Consider the following 6,269-nt stretch of genomic DNA (forward strand, 5'->3'; position numbering starts at 1 on the left):
TTATGCTTATTTGATTCTTTGTACATAAGATACAGCCTAGCCGTTGCCAACCCTCCAGGCGCCTGGTGGGTAGGCCATCATGTGCACGGGTGCCTCTGTAGCCTACCCTCCAGGCGCCTGGTGGGTAGGCCATCTTGTGCACGGGTGCCGAGCCGTTGCCTACCCTCCAGGCGCCCAAGCCAATATACCGCGGCGCGGAGCTCCGCCCCGGCGTGACCGAACCGTGACTTGCGCGGAGCGCCAAGCCCACAGCAGCGGACCTCCGGCCAACTCCTGCCGCTCGTCAGGGTGCTTGTTGATGAGTTGGAGGAGGCCTCCCCTTTCCTCTCCTCTCGCCACCTACGGGCGGGCGGGCGGCGGGGAGCCCCGGTGAGACGCCCGGGGCATATGGGGACCTCTGTGGGGGAGGCGCCGTGCACATTCCAACAACTTGCTCGAGCAGCCCCCGGGCGGGGCGGGGCGGGGCGGGGCACACAGACATTGGCTTTTGCCCTTCAAAGCGCCGCCAGCCATGTCAAGGAGTCCCGGGAAGCTGTTTAGTGTAGCACGCGTGATGAATTTTACCGAGGCACGTAACACGCACGTCCGCGACCAGGAGGGTGGTCGGGCGCGAGTGGGAGCGGGCGGCCCGCGCCCTCGTCAGCGGTGTTTTTAGATCGTCCGACCTATTTTTCTCCGACCTGCTGATTTTTCTACCGGACGGTCGGCGGGGAGGTCGTAGAGGAATAGATCGGAGGAAATTAGGTCGGACAAAACCTAGGTTGGAAAGCACTTTTGGTGATTTTAGAAAAATCATCAGGTCGGAGAAAGGTAGGTTGGACAATCTCGCCGCACCGCCCTCGTGAGCAGCGGCCACGACGACGCCTGCTGATCTGCCGCTGCTTCATCGCTATCACACGGACATTCGCAACCCCCTTTCTGCAGTAAATCGCGAAAAATAAAGTTGGAGCCGGCGGCGTCCGCGCGGCGCGCGGCTCTGTAGTTTGATTTACTTCTCGGTGTGTTTTCACGAAAAGTGGGCCAAACCAAAGCAGCAGCAGCAGCAGCAGCAGCAGCAGCAGCAGCAGCAGCAGCAGCAGCAGTGGCAGTGGCAGCAGCGCAGCACTAACACCAGCGGCAGCACACTGCTCGCCGCCACGCCTCTTCCGCGCCATCCCTTTTCAAACTCCTCCCGCCGCCGCCAGTCGGGATGTGGGTCAACTTGATTGATAAACGCTCTTTGCTCGCAGGGACCCCGCCGCCGGAGCAGTCCACTTTCGCTGAGCAGCGTCCGTCCGTCCCCCGCAGAGCGGTGGAAGGAGAGGCGGGGCGGGGAGCAACTACTACTACTGCATGAAGAAGAGTGTCACGCGGTGGAAATAGTGCCGTCGCTGGGCGTGACCGGGAGCCAGGCCGATAATGTGTCCTGAAGGACCCTCCGTCACCTTGTACCTGCTCTCCTTGTCCAGGCGCCGCACGTCCTGGACGCCCGCTATCCTTAGTGCCGATCGCCGTCCTCCCCCTCCCTTCCCCTCCGCTGCCCCCAACCCTCTCCTCCCGAACCTCCCCCGCGCTCTCCATGCCAATGTTTGTTCATTTCCACTCTCCATTTATCGTGCCCACGTCTCCGCCGTGACGGCCAGGGCATCCATCCCCGTCGACTTCACCCCTTACCCCCCCCCCTCTCTCTCTGTCTCCCTCCGTCTCCCTCTCTCCTTCTCTCGTGTGGATCGTACCGATCTCTTTTGACCTTTGAACGTGAGTTGTACTTCTTACCCACCGTGCAATCATCACGTTCTTTTGTCATGCATGTCATCAAACCCTCCAAAAGCGTAGTGACTGACACGCTCTCCTCAGACAGCCGTGCCTGGCGCCCTGCGGGAAGGCCACCACTCACACACCTGCTGCTCTCACACCGGCGCAGCACCCGGTCCAGTCGCTCACAACAGCTCGGCACCGAAGATCAACATCAGCTGATCAGTCCTCCCACGATTACCGGTCCGGATAGGATAATTGTTTACCGCTGCAATTTTTTTCCCGGACTTGAGTTTATGCCAATTTTGTTGTGTGTGAGGATTTCGACCATAACTTTATGAGTGGCTACCATAAGAATTTTCCCTCACTTGCCGCGGGCCGTTCTTTCCACTATCACAATGTGACCTTGACCTAGGCCAAGAGGCCTTTCGGCCGTAACCTCCAGCTCTACCATGTGGCTGACTTCTATAGATATGTGATGTGAAAGTGAAAATGACACTGAAACGCCTCTTGTGCTTTGTGTACTATATTGAAGGGCATTCTGTGAGTTAAATGTTCAGTATGGTTGGAGTGCTGTTTTGTGTTCTACTTCAAGTGAAAATGTGAATGGAAAGTTTGAATGGTGACGTCAGCCATCATTGAAATTTTGGTGAGTCTCAGTCTAAAATGTGTACTGTGTATGTTTGGTTGTACCTGTTTCTGCCATGCCTAAAATAAGCCTACATGGTGTTTGGCTCTATAGTGTTGATTTGATCCAGAAATTATTAATTTTTTCTCGCAATAACTTCCCATACTGTTCGATATTCATCTGCAATGCTCTGCGTCGCACTGAGATTGTCTTGCTGCTTTCTATTTGAGTTTCGACTTTTGGGATGAACGGTAAAGGCTTGTAAGTCATTGATTTTATATATTGGTTAAAATCCAATCAACTTGAATTTTTAAATTTATTCATAGACATTAACATAAAATTACAGGTATTTAAACAGTTTCAACTAGTATCAAATTAAATTTGTCATTATGCATAATAGTCAGCGTTTCTGTCTCACATTGAAATTTTTAATTATCCCTGACTTTTCCATTGGTTTGGCCCTCACGCAAGGTTGAATTTACTCGTAATATGTCATGGCAACTTAAGCATTTAATAACATTTTCTAATTCTATAATTCTTTTAGTTAAGTCGTGGTTAAGTTTAGTTTATGCTTATTTGATTCTTTGTACATAAGATACAAAAATCATTGTCAGAAACTATTAAATGCGTGTTTCAAAAACATTGGATATCAACCTCTTTAACCCTGTGAATTCATCAACATGATGAAACTCCTTTCCAACAGGAATTTTGTTGAGCCTACTTTTAAACGTATTAAGCAAGGTTGAGTTTAGGACTTCAGGCTGTAGTTTGCTACACACATTTGAACATCGATTTTGATCGGAATAGTGAATTGAATTCTCATTTTAAAAATGCTTTCTATTTCTTGTTGCTGTTACCAAATTCAATTACTGCTCAGTACCATCTCAAAAATATTTTAAATTAATTCAAGCAAATTATAATCAGACCTAACTTGAAACCACCAGTAAAACAAGTAAAACCAGACCAATATCCAGGCCGGAGTAGCTATGTAGACGCCGCCGGTCTCTTTGGCTGACTCGGAAACGGCACCCTCTCAGACATTACTCGCGTGCAAAATAAATGTTGCTGCAGGGATGAGACCGCACGTCCCACTCGCTCGCCGACAACCCTTTCTTCATTTACCTCTCGCCGCCACTCCCTTCCCTCTCCGGTGGGGAGGCTGGCGGGAAGAAGGAAAAACATCCCCTCCTCCTGCAACAGGCACCCATTTCGCCCATCCCTTTATTTCGAAAAGCAACAACGCGGGCAGCTGAGGAAGGCGGGCCGGGCGTCGCCCCCTCTGCGCGATGGGTCTGCCGTCAGGCTCGTCAGGCTGCCCCTCACTCACTGTCTTGGCCCGGGCGGAGGGACGACCCTGTCTGTAGCTCCACAGTTGTAGCTACAACCGACACGGCCAGACCAGACTCGTGCAGCATGACTCTTACACGGTACGGCAGGCGACTTGTATTGTGGCGTCAAGGCCGCTCGTTCAGTATGACTCTAGGGATTTGGACTCAAAGGTCGGCAGTTCGAATCTCTGTCAAAGCGAAATTTTTCTCTGGAGTGGACTTTAAATCCTTCATTTCACCAGGCCTTCCTCGTGGAGTTCCTACGGCGTAGTGGCTCGGTTACCCCCCCCCCCCCCCCTTTTCCCGACTCCTACCCCTTACTTAGCACCGTTTACACTGCCTGGCACAGGCCGCAACTTTTCCAACTTTCGAATCATCTTGTCGGTGTTTCACAGAAGGAAGATTTTTTTAAAAAAATAAGAGAATTAAAAATAATTCATTTTTTGATGTTTTTCACAGGTGAACCCCCCTCAAGAAGTCACGGACTCAGAAGTACCATGGGCTGAGCGGCACATTAGTTGAAGGGCTGCAAACCACCCCTCTCGAACTGACAGCCAGCGAATGTTCAAGTAACCTGCCGCTGTTGCGACCAGTCCGCAGAAACGCCGAAGAGGTGAGTGATAGAAACACAGCCCCCCCCCCCTTCCAATCATAACTCGTTTTCGATACTCTTTTGCCAGCACTTTCACGACCCGTGACACGTCATGCGCACTTCGCCCCTGCAATGCTTGGTGGTGCTCTCCATCTCGGTGCTCGGTGCTTCGGCTCGGTGCTCACCCCCGAGCGCGCTCAGCTCACCTGGGGGTGCGCTTTGCCGCGGTGCTCCAGGCTGGCCCTGCCCGCCCGCCGCCGTGCGAACCGCTGGCAGGCCACACACCAAAAAGATTGCGCCGGGCGCGGGCCGTCGGTGTCTCGATTCAAGTGATATGTACTTGAAAAATCAAGGATCAACTACAATGTACTTGGTCCGAGAACCCAGTTCTTTCGGGTGTAGTTTTAGTTGTTGCAAGCTGTGACAATAACTTGTAGCTTTTCTTGCCACACTGCGATTCCGTTCCCGGCTGCCCAGCTCACTTTTGCCACCCCAGCTCCACCTCCAGCCACCACCCGCCGACGTAGCGCGGCAGGATAGACTCTTGCTTGGTGAGTCCACTTGACTGTCAGGAGACGACCTGCCGCCGTGCGGGTGGGGGGCCCGTCATCGGCGCCGTGGGTCCGATGCCTACGGCCACTGACCTCTGATTGTCGCGTGACTGAGATTTGTGTCCGTTACCTTGACCTTGCAAGGAGAGCTGCCCGATGACTCATATTTTCAAATTATACTTTGCTCAGTGGTTCCTCTAGGGTGTGTAGGTATTTGCTGGCTAATTTGGTTGTGCTAGACACACTTTGGAAGTCCTAATCGGGAGGCACTTGATCTCCCGTGCAATTAGCGCGTAAACCAGCGCTTTGTTTGCACTCGATAAGTATAAAGTAAAGTTCACAATAACACCATAAACATATTCAAATTCAATCTCTAAAATACAACCTAATAATTTTGACAAGTAATGCAAGCAAAAAGACCTTGATATGCCTGAAAGCAGCCTGGGTAAATAACTTTGGTTATTGATCCAAAAAGCCACTTTTTTAGAGCCTATGAACAAATATCTCATGTTTTATTTGTGAGTTATCTTTGAATTTGTTGACAGCTGTTAATAATTATTTACTGCCCTAGTAACATTCTGGTTGAATAACTATAGAAGAGCTATTAGATTAGATACTTATTTGCATTTAATTTTTAAGAAGTTGTGAGCCTTAACATTAAACTTGTTGTTTAAAAATGAGAGTTGTATCTTTAAGTCGCTAAATAGGTTTTGGAGTCTTCTACTTAACGTTAAGTCAGTTGATAAAGTGCCTCAGCTCTTCGTACCCAAATTTCAACCATTCGAAGGCCAAAAGATGTAAGTGTGTACATTCACAGAAATAAAATTGTTTTAAAAATATCCATGGATTATTTAATAGTTATTAATTAACATCTAAATACAACCCAATCAAAGTTACTTTATAACTATACATTATTTCACATCTATACTGCGTTAGATGTCAACATATTTTTTGTCGGTTCAAAAATGGTTTAGTTGATAACTATGACAAATTTTGTCTATATTTTTAGGGTACTTATTTATTCGATTATAAATTATCCAGATGAGATGTTTGATAATTTTGTAATTTTAGAGGCGGGCCGCCTACTGCTTAATAAGCTATACCGCGCTGAATCGCACAGGGAATGTTGCCGCGAGCTTTTTGTATTTCCCATAGCTTCTGTGTTTTCGTACGACTACTGGTACCTCTGCTAAAGACTGGGATTCGCAAATTAAAGGGTGTGTAATTAAATAGGTCCGCTGTGCAAAGTTTGTAAGATGAGTCGCTGAGGGCATCATCCTTCGACAAGGACAGACCAACCACAACCACCGAGCAATAGCTTCCGAGCCTCAGGCCGAGTAGACTCGCCGAGTGCGTCGTGGGGCGGTCCTGGTCTCTTTCGGCTTCCAAGTCGACACGCGCCCCAACCCAGCACCCTCCTCGATAGACGGGCTAGC

At 49.6% G+C, this 6,269-nt stretch overlaps 1 long non-coding RNA gene across 1 annotated transcript; it reads left to right on the forward strand.

Annotated features, from left to right (window-relative positions):
* Nucleotides 1-1,254: 1,254 nt before the first annotated feature.
* Nucleotides 1,255-6,256, forward strand: LOC113213641 (uncharacterized). Its single transcript, XR_003303770.2, has 3 exons — nt 1,255-2,383; nt 4,150-4,303; nt 4,371-6,256. It is a non-coding gene; the product is annotated as an uncharacterized LOC113213641 (long non-coding RNA).
* The last annotated feature ends 13 nt before the right edge of the window (nt 6,257-6,269 follow it).

The sequence above is a fragment of the Frankliniella occidentalis genome, unplaced genomic scaffold (assembly GCF_000697945.3).
Source record: "Frankliniella occidentalis isolate FOCC.00 unplaced genomic scaffold, Focc_3.1 Scaffold136, whole genome shotgun sequence".
Classification (NCBI taxonomy): Eukaryota; Metazoa; Arthropoda; class Insecta; order Thysanoptera; family Thripidae; genus Frankliniella; species Frankliniella occidentalis.